This window comes from Oncorhynchus clarkii, chromosome 19 (genome assembly GCF_045791955.1).
Source record: "Oncorhynchus clarkii lewisi isolate Uvic-CL-2024 chromosome 19, UVic_Ocla_1.0, whole genome shotgun sequence".
NCBI lineage: Eukaryota > Metazoa > Chordata > Actinopteri > Salmoniformes > Salmonidae > Oncorhynchus > Oncorhynchus clarkii.
This window is the reverse complement of record NC_092165.1, coordinates 39,320,655-39,337,647: the sequence shown is the minus strand read 5'-3', so window position 1 is coordinate 39,337,647 and position 16,993 is coordinate 39,320,655. Positions and strand designations below refer to the sequence as shown.

General features: G+C 40.4%; 1 protein-coding gene across 1 annotated transcript in view; it reads left to right on the top strand.

The window, feature by feature from the left end:
- The first annotated feature begins 14,151 nt into the window (after positions 1-14,151).
- The window catches only part of LOC139375168 (serine/threonine-protein phosphatase 2A 56 kDa regulatory subunit epsilon isoform-like), a 35,425-nt gene continuing 32,583 nt past the window's right edge, over positions 14,152-16,993 (top strand). Inside the window, exon 1 of the mRNA XM_071116717.1 lies at positions 14,152-14,633. The gene's annotated coding sequence lies outside the window, so the exon portion shown is untranslated. The remainder of the gene's footprint in view (positions 14,634-16,993) is intronic.

The following is a 16,993-nucleotide window of genomic DNA, read 5'->3' as shown; positions in this document are numbered from 1 at the left end:
TCCCGTACGGGCTCGGGTTAGGGAGGGCTTGGTCGGTAGGGGTGTCCTTGTCTCATCGCGCACCAGCGACTCCTGTGGCGGGCTGGGCGCAGTGTACGCTAGCCAAGGTGGCCAGGTGCACGGTGTTTCCTCCGGCGCATTGGTGCGGCTGGCTTCCGGGTTGGATGTGCGCTGTGTTAAAGAAGCAGCGGCTTGGTTGGTTGTGTATCGGAGGACGCATGACTTTCAACCTTCGTCTCTCCCGAGCCCGTACGGGAGTTGTAGCGATGAGACAAGATAGTAGCTACTACAACAATTGGATACTACGAAATTGGGGAGAAAAAGGGGTAAAAATTCAAAAAAATAAAAATAAAAATTATACCAAATAAATAATACAAATACTGAGCTATATTGTATGCCCCCCTAAAAACTGGGAAACGATATTTTATCCTAATACAATTTCTCATAGAAATAGATTTAGTATAAAAAGTAAATACTATTTTCTCTATCAAAAAGAGGGTTCAAAAATATTGGCACCCGTTTTCAATACTCTGGCACTCTCCCCTTGCGATGATAACAGCACAGCCTTTTTCTAAAATATTTGATGAGGTTGGAGAACACATTGGGAGCGATCTTAGATTATTCTTCTGTACAGTAACTTTCCAGATTCTTGATATCCTTCGTCTGCACTCATGGACTCCCCTATTCAATTCAAACCATAGGTTTTAAGTGGGGATAAAGTCAGGAGACTGAGATGGCAATTGCAAAATGTTGACTTGGTGGTCAATTAACCATTGCTTTATGAAGGGTGCCAATAATTTCAATGGTGACTATATGACTGGACTAGAGAAGATCTACTTGAAGTGCCTAGAGGGTAGGTCCCACCCCTCCCTCCCTGCCCTAAAATATGCAAACGTTGTTTTTTGTTGTACAAATATACGCATAAGAACACCAGAAGCCTTTTGAAATCCCTTATATTAATTTCTGGTGGAAAAACAGATATTTCGTTTTTACCTCCACCATTTCTTTATTTTTCAAGCTATAACATGAAATTACCTGAAATGAATTACAATTCTTAAACAATATTGTAATTTAAATTGTAATTGTAATTGTAAAATTGTAATAAAAATCTATAATATTATATAATATTCAAGCACAGTATATCTTCTTTCTTATATGATACTGTATTTGGATAGAAAGCAAGCATTTAACGTCAAAGGAAGGGTATAGCTGGCTCAAACGTGTGTGTGTGTGTGTGTGTGTGTGTGTGTGTGTGTGTGTGTGTGTGTGTGTGTGTGTGTGTGTGTGTGTGTGTGTGTGTGTGTGTGTGTGTGTGTGTGTGTGTGTGCTCAGCCTGGAGTGGGGGCTGGTTTTGGCTTTTGTCTTCCCTCCACCCCCATTCCCTGAGCAACACCTCTTCTGTTTGTCCTCCCCTCCATTCCTCTTTTTTCTCCTGTCATCTGCCTCATCCCATGTGTGTTCGCGCCTCATAGTTCCCCTCTAAACCCTGTAAGGAAGAGGGAGACAGGAGAAGATACAGAGAGGGGAGAAGTTAATGTTAGGGACAGTTTCAAGAGGCAAGTATTGAAACGAACACCATGCAGGAGGCTGCAGAGAATTGGTGTGTGTGTCATATTCATATAAATTAATTTTTATCAGCATTTTGCTTTAGCGGACCTTTATTTTTTTACAGTGCATTTGTAAAGTATAAAGACCCTTTGACTTTTTCCACATTTTGTTACATTACAGCCTTATTCTAAATTGGATTAAATATAAATGCACAAACCTGTCTATATAAGGTCACACAGGCCAGCATCCTGGAGTCGCCTCTTCACTATTGACATTGAGACTGGTGTTTTGTATTTAATGAAGCTGCCAGTGAGGACTTGTGAGTTTCTCAAACTAGACACTCTAATGTACTTGTCCTCTTGCTCAGTTGTGCACCAGGGGCTCCCACTCCTCTTTCTATTCTGGTTAGAGACAGTTTGCACTGTTCTGTGAAGGGAGTACTACACAGCATTGTACGAGATCTTCAGTTTCTTGGCGATTTCTTGCATGGAATAGCCTTAATTTCTCAGAACAAAAATAGACTGACGAATTTCAGAAGAAAATTATTTGTTTCCGGCCATTTTGAGCCGGTAATCGAACCCACAAATGCGGATGCTCCATATACTCAAATAGTCTAAAAAAGGCCAGTTGTATTGCTTCTTTAATCTGCACAACAGTTTTCAGCTGTGCTAACATAATTGCAAAAGGGTTTTTTAATGATCAATTCGCCTTTTAAAATGATAAACTTGGATTAGCTAACACAACGTGCCATTGGAACACAGAAGTGATGGTTGCTGATAATGGGCCTCTGTATGCCTATGTAGATATTCCATAAAATAATCAGCCATTTCCAGCTATAACAGTAATTTACAACATTAGCAATGTCTACACTGTATTTCTGATCAATTTTATGTTATTTGAATGGTCAAAAAATTTGCTTTTCTTTCAAAAACAAGGACATTTCTAATTTGAACAGTAGTGTATATTACATTTATTTTAGGCCTATTTGAGCTGCTGCCTATAGTGTCTTACAGTGTCTTTTAGTAGTTCTTCAAAGTAAATAAGGCATACTTTTATGACTGCGGAATACCAATTATCAATCACTTAGATCATGTATTTTCAGGTAGAGATACTGCTCTCTAAATACTGCAACTGCTCTCTATCTCTCGAGAGCACGCATGCTTCTGTCTTCTCTCAATCTCTGTGTCTGCACCATAGAGATAGATATAGGACTCATCTTTATATCTATGCAATTATAGCATCTGTGATTGCATGGGCAGCACCATTGAGGCTACACACCATAGGAATCCCCACCCAGTTGATGACTTTGACTACTTTAAAATGGTGGAAACATGGTGGAAGCCCTCTATGGCGCCGCCCATGCTAAAACAGCCTTTAGGCCACGAGAGACCTCTATCATTGTCCATGGTCTGCACCACACAGAACGGACAAGTATGCGCACAGTGGAGGATGGTCATTGTAGTTAATTACCACATTTTCTGTTCTAAACTATGTAGAATATTGGCTAATTGGAAACTACAACTCCCTACTACATCGTTCAGTTTGGGCCTGATCTGAGTTATCTGAGTGATGCCGAAACGTTGGTAAATACACATTAAATTGATGGACGTTTTTACATGGAGTACGCAACTTTCTTTATTTTGATAGTTTATAGTTTATTCGCCATTAGTCAGCACATCCACACAAACAAATTGTTCTGGGTTTGCCCCAGCTCATGTTAATTTGTATCTATTATGTGTCATAACGGTAACACATCTTGCTTTCACAACTTAACATTTGCTAAACAGTACCCCCGGGTAGGCTACTGCCTCTCCTTCCTCACTCTATCCATGATATCAGACTCAGGAGTGAAAATGAAAGAAACGATTTGGTGGAATTTTTATTGTGAAAGATTGAAGTGTGCTTCAAACTGTTTGCTTGGAATGATTTGTAGCTATCATATCTATTTGTGCATGAATGCATCCAACTCAGGGTGCGTTCGTAAATTCATCAGTTATTCTGCGCTGTGGCTCAATCATACTAGAGTGCTCCGAAATCGGAGTAGTTAGCCAGAGTAAATTTACAAACGGTCACCCTCAGTTTCCCTACCAGAAAACACGTGAGAGACATAAGCACGGATGGCTTGAGTGCATTTTGCAAGTGTTGGCTCACTTGACCGCAGTCTAAAAGAACTCAGTCCTCTTTAAAGTGAACTCTAGGGTGGAAAAAAAGCTGAACAACCCAGTTCTCTTTGTATTCACACTGCTCTTGCCTTTGAATGAGGACTCAATTATTTTGCCAGTTCACTTCACCTATTTTGTGGTCCAAGTCCTCTTTATATTCACATTGCTATGTTTAGAAAGGAACCCAGATCTTTTTCCAACATTCATTCACTTTTATTTAACTAGGCAAGTCAGTTAAGAACAAATTCTTATTTACAATGACGCCCGACCAGGGAATAGTGGGTTAACTGCCTTGTTCAGGGGCAGAAGGACTGATTTTTACCTTGTTTGCTCGGGGATTCAATCCAGCATCCTTTTGGTAACTGACCCAATGCTCTAACCACTAGGCTACCTGCCACCCAAATGCACTCTGGGTTTTTACAAAGTGCAGGACAAATCAAATCAATCTTTATTTATACAGCACATTTCAGACAATGTGTTTCACAGGGAAAAACTAATAAAACGATGAAAATAAAAACAGAAATATTTACTAAACAACAAACAGAAGAGGATAAAAAATAATAACAATATAAAATGAATGACTAAAAAGCACCCTAAGGAAAAGCAAAGCTAAGAAGTTGTGTTTTAAGATCTCTTTTAAATATGTCCACAGTTTCGGCCCCCTCAGGTTCCCTGGCAGGCTATTCCAGAGGCTGGGGGCATAGTAACTAAAAGCTGCATCTCCATGCCTCTTGGTCCTAGGCTTTGGGATAGTTAAAAGGCCAGTGCCAGAGGACCTGAGAGACCTACTGGGTACAAAACTTAAAAGCATGTCTGACAAGTATTGGGGTGCACAATCGTGGATTGATTTAAAACCAATAGAAGAATCTTTAAATTAATTGTAAAACTCACAGGCAGCCAATACAGAGACCTTAAAACCAGTGTAATGTCTGCTCTCCGACAGTTTAAGCCATTGCATCAAAACGTGTTATAGGACAGCTATACAGCTATATACTGTACAGTGTCAGTCAAAGTTTGGACACACCTACTCAGTCAAGGGTTTTCTTTATTTAAACTATTTTCTACATTGTAAAATAATAGTGAAGAAAGAAACTATGAAATAACACATATGGAATCATGTAGTAACAAAAAAGTTTCAAACAAATCAAAATACATTTTATATTTTCCATTCTTAAAAGTAGCCACCCTTTGCCTTGATGACAGCTTTGCACACTCTTGGCATTCTCTTAATCAGCTTCATGAGGAATGCTTATCCAACTGAGAAATTGTTGGCTGCTTTTCCTTCACTCGGCGGTCCAACTCATCCCAAACCATCTCAAATGGGTTGAGGTAGGGTGATTGTGGAGGCCAGGTCATCTGATGCAGTACTCCATCACTTTCCTTCTTGGTCAAATAGTCCTTACACAGCCTGGAGGTGTGTTGGGTCATTGTCCTGTTGAAAAACAAATGACAGTCCCACTAAGCGCAAACCAGATGGGATGGCATATCGCTGCAAAATGCTGTGGTAGCCATGCTGGTTAAGTGTGCCTTGAACTCTAAATAAATCACAGACAGTGTCACCAGCAAAGCACCCCCACAGCATCACACCTCCTCCTCCATGCTTCACAGTAGGAACCACACATGCGGAGATCACCTGTTCACCTACTCTGCATCTCACAAAGACGGTTGGAAGCAAAAATGTCTAATTTGGACTCATCAGACCAAAGGACAGATTTCCACTGGTCTAATGTCCATTGCTCGTGTTTCTTGGCCCATTGGTTTCTTTGCAGCAATTCGACCATGAAGACCTGATTCACGCAGTCTCCTCTGAACAGTTAATGTTGAGAGGTGTCTGTTACTTGAACTCTGTGAAGCATTTACTTGGGCTGCAATCTGAGGCACAGTTAACTTTAATGAACTTATCCTCTGCAGCGGAGGTAACACTGGGTCTTCCTTTCCTGTGCTGAGAGATAGTTTCGTCATAGCGCTTGATTGTTTTGGGGCTGCACTTGAAGAAACTTTCAAAATTCTTGAAATGTTTTGGATTGACTGACCTTCATGTTTTCAAGTAATGATGGACTGTTGTTTCTCTTTGCTTATTTGAGCTGTTCTTGCCATAATATGGACTTGGTCTTTTACCAAATAGGGCTATCTTCTGTATACCACCCTTACCTTGTTACAGCACAACTGATTGGCTCAAACACATTAAGAAGGAAAGAAATTCCACAAATTAACTGTTAACAAGGCATACCTGTTAATTGAAATGCATTCCAGGTGACTACCTCATGAAGCTGGTTGAGAGAATGCCTAAAGTGTGCAAATCTGTCATCAAGGCAAAGGGTGGCTACTTTGAAGAATCTCAAATATAAACTACATTTTGATTTGTTTAACACTTTTTTGGTTACTACATGGTTCCATATGTGTTATTTCATCGTTTTGATGTCTTCACTATGTCTTCACTACTACAATGTAGAAAATGTAGAATGTAGAAAATAGTAAAAATAAAGAAAAACCCTGGAATGAGTAGGTGTGTCCAAGTGTTTTACTGGTACTGTGTATATACAGTACCCACTTACATTTTGGACGCTAATAGATTGCATTTAGTTAAAATATGAGACATAATAATTGCAATCAGAAGATGAACATATAAATATTATTGCTAACAGAATAAATAGCAGAAGAATAACTACAGATTAAATAATTCTGTAATTGAAAATGGTGTACCCAATGTAGGCTACGGCCCCTTTAAGAGATATAATTGATTTTGTACCCTATGTTGTGATTTTCACCAAATATGTTGTCTTCTCAAACTATTCAAACCCCACAAGCTAATAAAACAAGTTTATAAAGTTCTCTTTATAGACCACATATTGCTAATGAATAATCTGGACTAAAAACGCAAATCTAATCAAATCCAAACACAGCAGATGTTTTTTTTCAGAGAACCTGCCGTTCATCATCTTCTCTACTTTCTAGCACCAATGTGAGGGGTTATGGCAGGGGAAACAGTATTGCAGTATTCTAGTGTGTTGTGTGGGAATAATGACAAGAGAACCTGGGGAGCTTTGTTTTCACAATGCCCTTAAAAAGAGAACCGGACCTAGGAATTCAAGCTAACCGAACGAAGACCATCTCTCCAGATGGTCTCAGTTCGGTACGCTTCTGGGGCTTTTTTGAGGGGTCTGATTTCCTTTTAACTGAACTGAGTTTACAAAAATTGTCTGAAAGGGACCTAGTGCGAAAACACCCTTGTAGTACAAGAATTGTACATGTTCTGTTCAGAGGCAAATTGACAAATACTAAATCTAAATGTGAATTGATTTTCAATTGCAGCCCTCTACTTTCATATCACATCGGCCAGAAGATACTATTGTCTATAGGCTCTAAAGGTAGTTAGCGTCTATGAATGGGTTACTCACATAGTGGATAGTATTGCCACAGTTAGTTAGCTAGTGTTTAACCATAAGTGGTGAGCAAGTGAGCTCAAACACTCACAAGCATAAAAACAGCTGTCAAAATATAACCCTTCACAGGGTGGCAAGCTACTAACTTTAGAGATACTATAGCTATCATCGCTATGGGTGTAAGTTGTCTAATACTGTAGCTTAGGCTTTGTTATTTTTGGGGTCTTTTTTTGTACACAGAGCATGTGCAACAAGCCTCACGAATCACAGTGAACTCTATGGAAACTGTAATGTCCCGTGGCTCCTTATTGTGTTAATTTCACCATCATCAGACCAGTGTTTCTCATATTAACTTGCCACCGCTGCAAAAAATATTATGTCCATTTTTAGGTGGGACATTTTTTAAAGTATATTTCTGCCGAGATGTGATTTTAAATGCATAGTCGGTGGCTCAACGACTGGAAATCTATGGGAACAGCTAGCATATCATTGCGCTAACATTATCCCTGGGTCAGAGGCAACACAGGTGTTGAAAAGTGACACCTCCCACCACTTCTGCATCTTTGATGTGAGCTGCAGCTCTGTGGTCCTGTGTGCAGGCATTGAGCAGCTGGACGAAGAGGACAGCTTCTTGGGTTTTCTGGGACACCTGCATGGCCAAGGAGAAGGAAAGAGGGGATCTTGGAATGTACTCTGAGTCCCACAGTGATGACATCACATAGGTGCACTTTCACCGACGGAATGTGGACCACCTGGCTCCACTGATGGCCTGGTGAATGTGTTTGACCTGAGCCTGGTAGCAGAGGTGTACGCCCAGCTAGCCACCTGCAACTGGGGCTCCTCAGCCAGTCCAATATGCAGGGCAGGAAAGGACTTTGAAGAGGGCCTCCATCTGTGGGAAATGGGTCGGCTGGATGCAGACGAGCCCTTCACACCCCTCAGTGTGAGTCGGCCGCAATAAAGGGTCATCAAAGTCAGGACTGCAGTCTGAATTCCTTCAATCAATATTCCTCTTGCACTAAAAGAGTACTCGTTTGGATTCATGTAATCAAATAAACAGAGTTAAAAAAAAAACATTGTGTCAAACATAGGACTTTCTTGCTTGTTGGGCAGAAAGTAATATTATAATTATCCCAGGAACGGATTCATCATATTTTTAACCGCTTGGTCTAAAAATGAGATTGAATCGCCATATACATTTTTTTACTGTCTTTCTCCCAACTTGTTTTGTAATTTGTTTAGCTAAAACCAACTGGTATTTCTCAGATATGGAATACTAATACTAGCTGATCTAAAGCATACCTTCCTGTCACCTAATTAACATACTCCGTGGTCACAGAGGCCAGGGTTCAGAACCAGAGCACTCGGTACTTCTTCATATTCAGAGGAGTAGTTTTCATTCCACTCATATGGCACAAAGTGGAATAACATGGCAGTTGCTGTGCAGGGACTCTGCTGTGTACGTACTGTATGTTCCCTCACATGCTGTCCTGAGACAAGTTGAGTGTTTATGGGGTTTAATTTCAAAATCTTCAGGGCAGAGATGAGCTTTCCATTCATTAGGTTTACTGTGCCTGCTGCTTCCTGTGGTGTGCAAATGTCTCTTTTTCATTAATTGTACATTGTACATGAGTTGGAAAATCAAGGTAATACATTTTTTTTGTTATATGCTAATATATTTGTAGCATTGTATTTATCAGTCAGTCAGCTAATATCAGTTTATTTAACAACGATTAAATTATGCTGGATCTTGTCTATATTGATTATTTCACTACAAAAAAAAAATCATTTTGGGGCTGAACAGTTTCAAGATGACCAAAGCTGAAAGAAAAAAATGGTGCAACTTCTGGTCTAACAATATGCACTTTTTAAAATATTCCCATTAGAATACCATGAGTCATAATACCCATAAAACATAGCAGTCAAACAGGGAGTTTGTTCTAATCGTTTTTCTACCATTAACTTTAGAAACTCTTAAAATAAAGGTTGAGTGTCGTGTACGCTTACTCTGGAGTGACGTTTTGATAACTGTGTAAATATCTCTAGGACAAGGTAACATATCAATATACAGTGCCTTGCGAAAGTATTCGGCCCCCTTGAACTTTGCGACCTTTTGCCACATTTCAGGCTTCAAACATAAAGATATAAAACTGTATTTTTTGTGAAGAATCAACAACAAGTGGGACACAATCATGAAGTGGAACGACATTTATTGGATATTTCAAACTTTTTTAACAAATCCAAAACTGAAAAATTGGGCGTGCAAAATTATTCAGCCCCCTTAAGTTAATACTTTGTAGCGCCACCTTTTGCTGCGATTACAGCTGTAAGTCGCTTGGGGTATGTCTCTATCAGTTTTGCACATCGAGAGACTGACATTTTTTCCCATTCCTCCTTGCAAAACAGCTCGAGCTCAGTGAGGTTGGATGGAGAGCATTTGTGAACAGCAGTTTTCAGTTCTTTCCACAGATTCTCGATTGGATTCAGGTCTGGACTTTGACTTGGCCATTCTAACACCTGGATATGTTTATTTTTGAACCATTCCATTGTAGATTTTGCTTTATGTTTTGGATCATTGTCTTGTTGGAAGACAAATCTCCGTCCCAGTCTCAGGTCTTTTGCAGACTCCATCAGGTTTTCTTCCAGAATGGTCCTGTATTTGGCTCCATCCATCTTCCCATCAATTTTAACCATCTTCCCTGTCCCTGCTGAAGAAAAGCAGGCCCAAACCATGATGCTGCCACCACCATGTTTGACAGTGGGGATGGTGTGTTCAGCTGTGTTGCTTTTACGCCAAACATAACGTTTTGCATTGTTGCCAAAAAGTTCAATTTTGGTTTCATCTGACCAGAGCACCTTCTTCCACATGTTTGGTGTGTCTCCCAGGTGGCTTGTGGCAAACAACACTTTTTATGGATATCTTTAAGAAATGGCTTTCTTCTTGCCACTCTTCCATAAAGGCCAGATTTGTGCAATATACAACTGATTGTTGTCCTATGGACAGAGTCTCCCACCTCAGCTGTAGATCTCTGCAGTTCATCCAGAGTGATCATGGGCCTCTTGGCTGCATCTCTGATCAGTCTTCTCCTTGTATGAGCTGAAAGTTTAGAGGGACGGCCAGGTCTTGGTAGATTTGCAGTGGTCTGATACTCCTTCCATTTCAATATTATCGCTTGCACAGTGCTCCTTGGGATGTTTAAAGCTTGGGAAATATTTTTGTATCCAAATCCGGCTTTAAACTTCTTCACAACAGTATCTCGGACCTGCCTGGTGTGTTCCTTGTTCTTCATGATGCTCTCTGCGCTTTTAACGGACCTCTGAGACTATCACAGTGCAGGTGCATTTATACGGAGACTTGATTACACACAGGTGGATTGTATTTATCATCATTAGTCATTTAGGTCAACATTGGATCATTCAGAGATCCTCACTGAACTTCTGGAGAGAGTTTGCTGCACTGAAAGTAAAGGGGCTGAATAATTTTGCACGCCCAATTTTTCAGTTTTTGATTTGTTAAAAAAGTTTGAAATATCCAATAAATGTCGTTCCACTTCATGATTGTGTCCCACTTGTTGTTGATTCTTCACAAAAAAATACAGTTTTATATCTTTATGTTTGAAGCCTGAAATGTGGCAAAAGGTCGCAAAGTTCAAGGGGGCCGAATACTTTCGCAAGGCACTGTAATTGCCTGTATTTACCCACAGAAAATGAAATGCTATATAGCTGCTAATGTGGCTATCATAAAGAACTACAAATACCATTGTGTTCTGGACGAAACTGCCAAATCGAGGCAAAGGTAAGGATCTCTGGATTTTTTTATGTATTTGTTTTATTAGGATCCCCATAAGCCAACACCAGTGGCGACAGCTAGTCTAACTGGGATCTCACACAACGAAAAATACATTACAGACAAAAGACTTTACAATTTACATACTGTACATTGAAAAACATTAACATGTAGTGTGTGTGGGTGTGTGTCCATCTATCAGTTACACAGACATGTCAGTACATACACACAAGAAGTAGGTCATTTGGGGGAGAGACGTTATGCCATAAGGTGTTGCTTTATTTGTTTTTTTAAACCAGGTTTTTCTGTTCACTTGCGCTATAAAAGATGGAAGGGAGTTCCACGCACTCATGGCTCTGTAAAATACTGTACGTTTCTGTGAATTTGCTCTGAACCTGGGGACTGTGAAAAGACCCTTGGAGGCCACTGTGTTCTTGGGGACTTTCAATGCTGCAGACATTTTTTGGTACCCATCCCCAGAGCTGTGCCTTGACACAATCCTGTTTCGGAGCTCTACGGACAATTCCTTCAACCTCATGGCTCGGTTTTTGCTCTGACATGCACTGTCAACTACGGGACCTTATATAGACAGGTCTGTGCCTTTCCAAATCATGTCCAATCAATTGCATTTACCACAGGGGGAGTCCAATCAAGTTGTAAAAACATCTCAAGGATGATCAATGGAAACAGGGTGCACCTGATCTTAATTTCGAGTCTCATAACAAAAGGTCTGAATACTTATGTAAATAAGGTATTTCTGTTTTTTATTTTTAATACATTTGCACAAAAAGATTTAAACCTGTTTTTGCTTTGTCATTATGGGGTATTATTATGTGTAGATGAGGATTTAAAAAAAAACATGTAATCAATTTTAGAATAAGGTAACAAATGTGGAAAAACGGAAGTGGCCTGAAGACCTTCTGAATGCACTGTATATAGTTTAATGAAATACTATAGCTACTGCACATTGTCACTTGAAAATCAACCTTGATAACAAATGCTTGTATATTTTACATTTCACTAATATTTTCACTAATTGCCATTCTGTTTTTCAGGCATTATTCTTATCAGTACTATTTCTGCATTTATTATGTAACAGTTGATGTGGTGCATTTCCTGAAAAAATATAATTTAATCTCAGTGGATAAATAGAGCAAACTGTTATTGTAAATCCTCACCTTCTATCCGTAATGTGTGTGTGTGCTATTTAAATAATATAATTAATGGGAAACCGAAAGGAGTGTTTACGGACATATTCAATCTCTCCCTATCCCAGTCTGCTGTCCCCACTTGCTTCAGGATGTCCACAATTGTTCCTGTACTCAAGAAAGCAAAGGTAACTGAACTAAATGACTATCGCCCCGTAACACTCACTCTGTCATCATGAAGTGCTTTGAGAGGCTAGTTAAGGATCATATCACCTCTACCTTAACTGACACTCTAGACCCACTTCAATTTGCATACCGCCCCAATAGATCCACAGATGATGCAATCGCCATCGCACTGCACACTGCGTGCTCAGCCCACTCCTGTACTCCCTGTTCACCAATGACTGCGTGGCCACGCACGCCTCCAACCCAATCATCAAGTTTACAGATGACACAACAATAGTACTGGACTGAGTGCTTGTAGGCGCATTGTAAGGCAGGTCCTCACCAGACATCACCGGCAACAACGTCGCCTATGGGCACAAACCAACTGTCGCTGGACCAGACACAGCTGGCAAAAAGTGCTCTTCACTGACGAGCCGCGGTTTTGTCTCACCAGGGGTGATGATCAGATTCACGTTTATTGTCGAAGGAATGAGTATTACACCAAGGCCTGTACTCTGGAGCGGGATTGATTTGGAGGTGGAGGGTCTGTCATGGTCTGGGGCAGTGTGTCATAGCATCATCCGACTGAGCTTGTTGTCATTGCAGGTGTAACAGTATAACTAACATCCGTCCCCTCTCCCCGACCTGGGCTTGAACCAGAGACCCTCTGCACACATCAACAACTGACACCCACGAAGCATCGTTACCCATCGCTCCACAAAAGCTGTGGACCTTGCAGGGCAAGGGGAACCACTACTTCAAGGTCTCAGAGCGAGTGACGTCACTTATTGAAACGCTATTAGCGCGCACCACCGCTAACTAGCTAGCCATTTCCCATCGGTGACACAGGCAATCTCAACGCTGTGCATTACAGGGAAGACATCTTCCTCCCTCATGTGGTACCCTTCCTGCAGGCTCATCCTGACATGACCCTCTAGCATGACAATGCCACCAGCCATACTGCTCGTTCTGTGCATAATTTTCTGCAAGACAGGAATGTCAGTGTTCTGCCATGGCCAGCGAAGAGCCCAGATCTCAATCCCATTGAGCATGTCTGGGACCTGTTGGATTGGAGGGTGAGGGCTAGGGCCATTCCCCCCAGAAATGTCCGGGAACGTGCAGGTGCCTTGGTGGAAGAGTGGGGTAACACCTCACAGCAAGAACTGTCAAATCTGGTGCAGTCCATGAGGAGGAGATGCACTGCAGTAGTTAATGCAGCTGGTGGCCACACCAGATTCTGACTGTTACATTTTGACCCCCTCTTTGTTCAGGGACACATTATTCAATTTCTGTTAGTCACATGTGTCTGGAACTTGTTCATTATATGTCTCAGTTGTTGAATCTTGTTATGTTCATACAAATATTTACACATGTTAAGTTTGCTGAAAATTAACACAGTTGACAGTTAGGGGACGTTTCTTTTTTTGCTGAATTTACATAGACATGGAATCACTGGTCACTTTAATAATGGAACGTTAGTCACTTTAACATACTGCTTTCTATTCTACTGTGTTTTAGTCAATGCCACTCCGACATTGCTCGTCCTAATATTTACGTATTTCTTAATTCCATTCTTTTACGTTTATATTTGTGTGTATTGTTGTGAATTGTTAGATACCACTGCACTGTTGGATCTATAAATGCAAGCATTTCGCTACACTCGCAATAACATCTGCTAAATATGTGTATGTGACCAATACAATTGTATTTGATTTGAGAGAAGTAGCTAGTGTTCGCCTGTTCAAAACCATCCTTCAGTGAGGATGATACGGTAAATCAGGGTTGGTTGGGCCTTGGACAGGTTTAACTTCATTCCATATGGGGAGGACTCGCGATTCCCATCTCGTTTTCTGCCCAATCTCTTTCCTAGTCCCATGCTCTTCAACCTACCTGTTTTTATTCATCTCTATGAGCGTCTCAACTCGCGCAATGATGGACGTTGTCGAACATCCAACCCCATCCATTACCTCTTTCAAACCGACCAATCATCATCGTCTTTAGATCCAAACCGAGCATCACGGTTAGTTGTATCTCTGTTTTGTGTGCCATGGACTCAGCCCAGTAATATTGACAATAGGGTGAAAAGAGATTACCCCAAATAAAACACTGTTTAAAGAAAATTTACCTAAAGTACAGAGGTGTGGTGTAAACAAGTGATTTCCTTCATAACTAGGGAATGTGATTGACTCAGCTTAATATTTTTATACATCCGTATTTTGTTATTAATGGGACTCGGAGGATTATTTTGTTAGAAGGTAAAAGGTGCTCGTGGGTTTGGCTGTCTAATAAAGGCCAAGATAGCCTTTTCTGGTGTTTTTTTCCGCTACTTGCGAGAGGCTACTTGTACGGGATTGGAAGCATTTTAGTTTAATATCGTCTAATACAGGATAACTACTTGCCACCGTCTTCGTTTCGAACCACAGAGCCTCAGAGGATCAAGGTAATGTACGATACGACTCATTCTCGTTCGTCTGCAGCTATCTTGTTTCGGGTACGTGTGGTTCTAGTTAGCATTAGAAGCTAGCTAGTTTCCATATCGAGAGATGTGTGGGATTAATGTTCAGCTCGTTTTCACAATTTGATGTCAGTAGGACACATTAGAATAGATATTTTGTTATAAATTAAATCGTTTTAAAAATGCTAGATAGCTATACAACGTTATGTAACACACACAGTACTCATTCCTACAACGTTCATGTAACTCGCTAACATTAGTTAGCTACCTAGCTATGACTGGCTGACGAATTTAGCTAGCTAGATAGGTAACGTTAGCTAGCGAACGACCCAACATCACAGCTGGCTAACCGTTAGCTAACTTTCTGTCGTTACTAGCCATTAAATAACGATAATCTTATATTTTGCTCATATTACTACCAATATTACCAGTATTACATTATATTGTGTTAAGGCCAAAACAGTATATTGTAAGTACACCTAGCTAACGACAAACACTGAAGAAGACGCTTGTTTTTGGTGGAAATGTCGGATGGCTAGGTTGCTAACTAGCTAACGTTAGCACCAATTACTGTGATCTTGACTTCGCTAGCTACTATACGTGTTTGTTCAAGATAAGTAGAGAGTTGATGCTGAGCCTATGCTATCCACTAGTTATTATTATAGCAATACAACCGTCAACACTTGCATTGCGTTACGTTACATTGGTGTTGACGGAATGTCTCAACAAAGGTCGTTAGCTAGGTATATTTGAGATGGATATGGATTAGCATATGTTTTCACGCTCTCACTAGAGATAGAGAATTTACACTCGGTTTCCAGCTGACAGGCGAATGCAGTCATTATGTTGTGGTCAGGGTGTGCTTCATCGAATTTGTTATCAAACCATGTTCCACCAAAGAAAGCATGGGGCAATTGGCAGGTCCATGTGAACAAATAAATGTTCTTAACTAGATTGGTTTTTAATATGTATTTGTTTTATAGCTAGTTCGTTTAATTTTACCCCTGCGTATTTAAATATTTATCGGTGCATTTGAATCAACAATCGTGTTTAACCCAGGATTGGTTTTTAATATGTATTTGTTTTATAGCTAGTTCGTTTAATTTTTGCATTTGAATCAACAATCGTGGTTAACCCGGTTTTAATAGAAGTTTGTAGGCTAACTAACCAAGGGTTTCCTAGATGTGCATAATGTTAACATTAATCCATTTGTTCTTGTCCAGAAGGTCAGGTTCAGAGGAAATGTAATCATCATACATACATTGTCCCTGTTTGGTTGAGGAATACTGTCACATTTCTGAGCCTTGCCGTTTGGAATGAAGATTTTGACAACCAGTCTGTACTATTAGAGTCCTTGGACAGATGTTCTCCAGTGGCATATTTGGTGTCGTCTTTATTTTGTTTATGAAAGCATACAGATAAGGGTGGCTTGATTGAGATTTCATTTGAAGGGTGTTTTTTTTGTTATTTCTGCAAACCATGTTTTTCTTAGAAAATGCTTAAACCCAGTGAATCATGTTGAACAATTTATTCACACTGTAGGTGTACATGATTGTGATTTAAGCATCCACAGGTGTGTGCCAGTGTTTGTGTCTCGTGTGTGTTTGAGTGAGCGTGCGTGTGTACACACAATTTTCATGTGTCCCACCGGGTCATTCTGAAGGGTTTTGAATGTCACATTGAGGAAGGTAAACATCATGTCCCAGCCAAGATAACTTAGCATCCAAAGTCCCCTGTATTTATGATGGGAGTAAGTGCCTATGCCATGTGCCTGACTGTAATATAGCCCAAGTCTTAGTCACTGTTCCCCCACCTTATCAGCCTTCTCTGGGCGCCTGTCAGTTTGGGCTTGGTGCATTATGGGATTGCCTTGTTTTATGATGTGCCTGAGCTCTGTGCAATCATTATAGACTATCAGGAACTGACCGGGTCATAATTTTATGTCATCTGTCAGTTCTCATGATTCAGTATACATTTGTTACTTGGAAAAGTCCGGACTACTGTCTAACGCCTATCCTCAGTTTAAATGCAGAATTAGGATTAAACTATTGTGATTATGATACCACTTCCCTTTCCCAGAAACTTTCTAGATTTTAGTTTTATTTAGCCATAGTAAGCAGGTCCTATTTTCAGGTCCTTTACGCACCGGTTTACATGTACACTTAACAAAAATGTAAACGTATCATGCAACAATTTCAAAGATTTTACTGAGTTACAGTTCATATAAGGAAATAAGTCAATTGAAATAAACTCATTAGGCCATAATCTATGGATTGCACATGACTGGGCATAGGCCCACTGGGGAGCCAGGCCCAGCCAATCAGAATGAGTTTTCCCCCACAAAA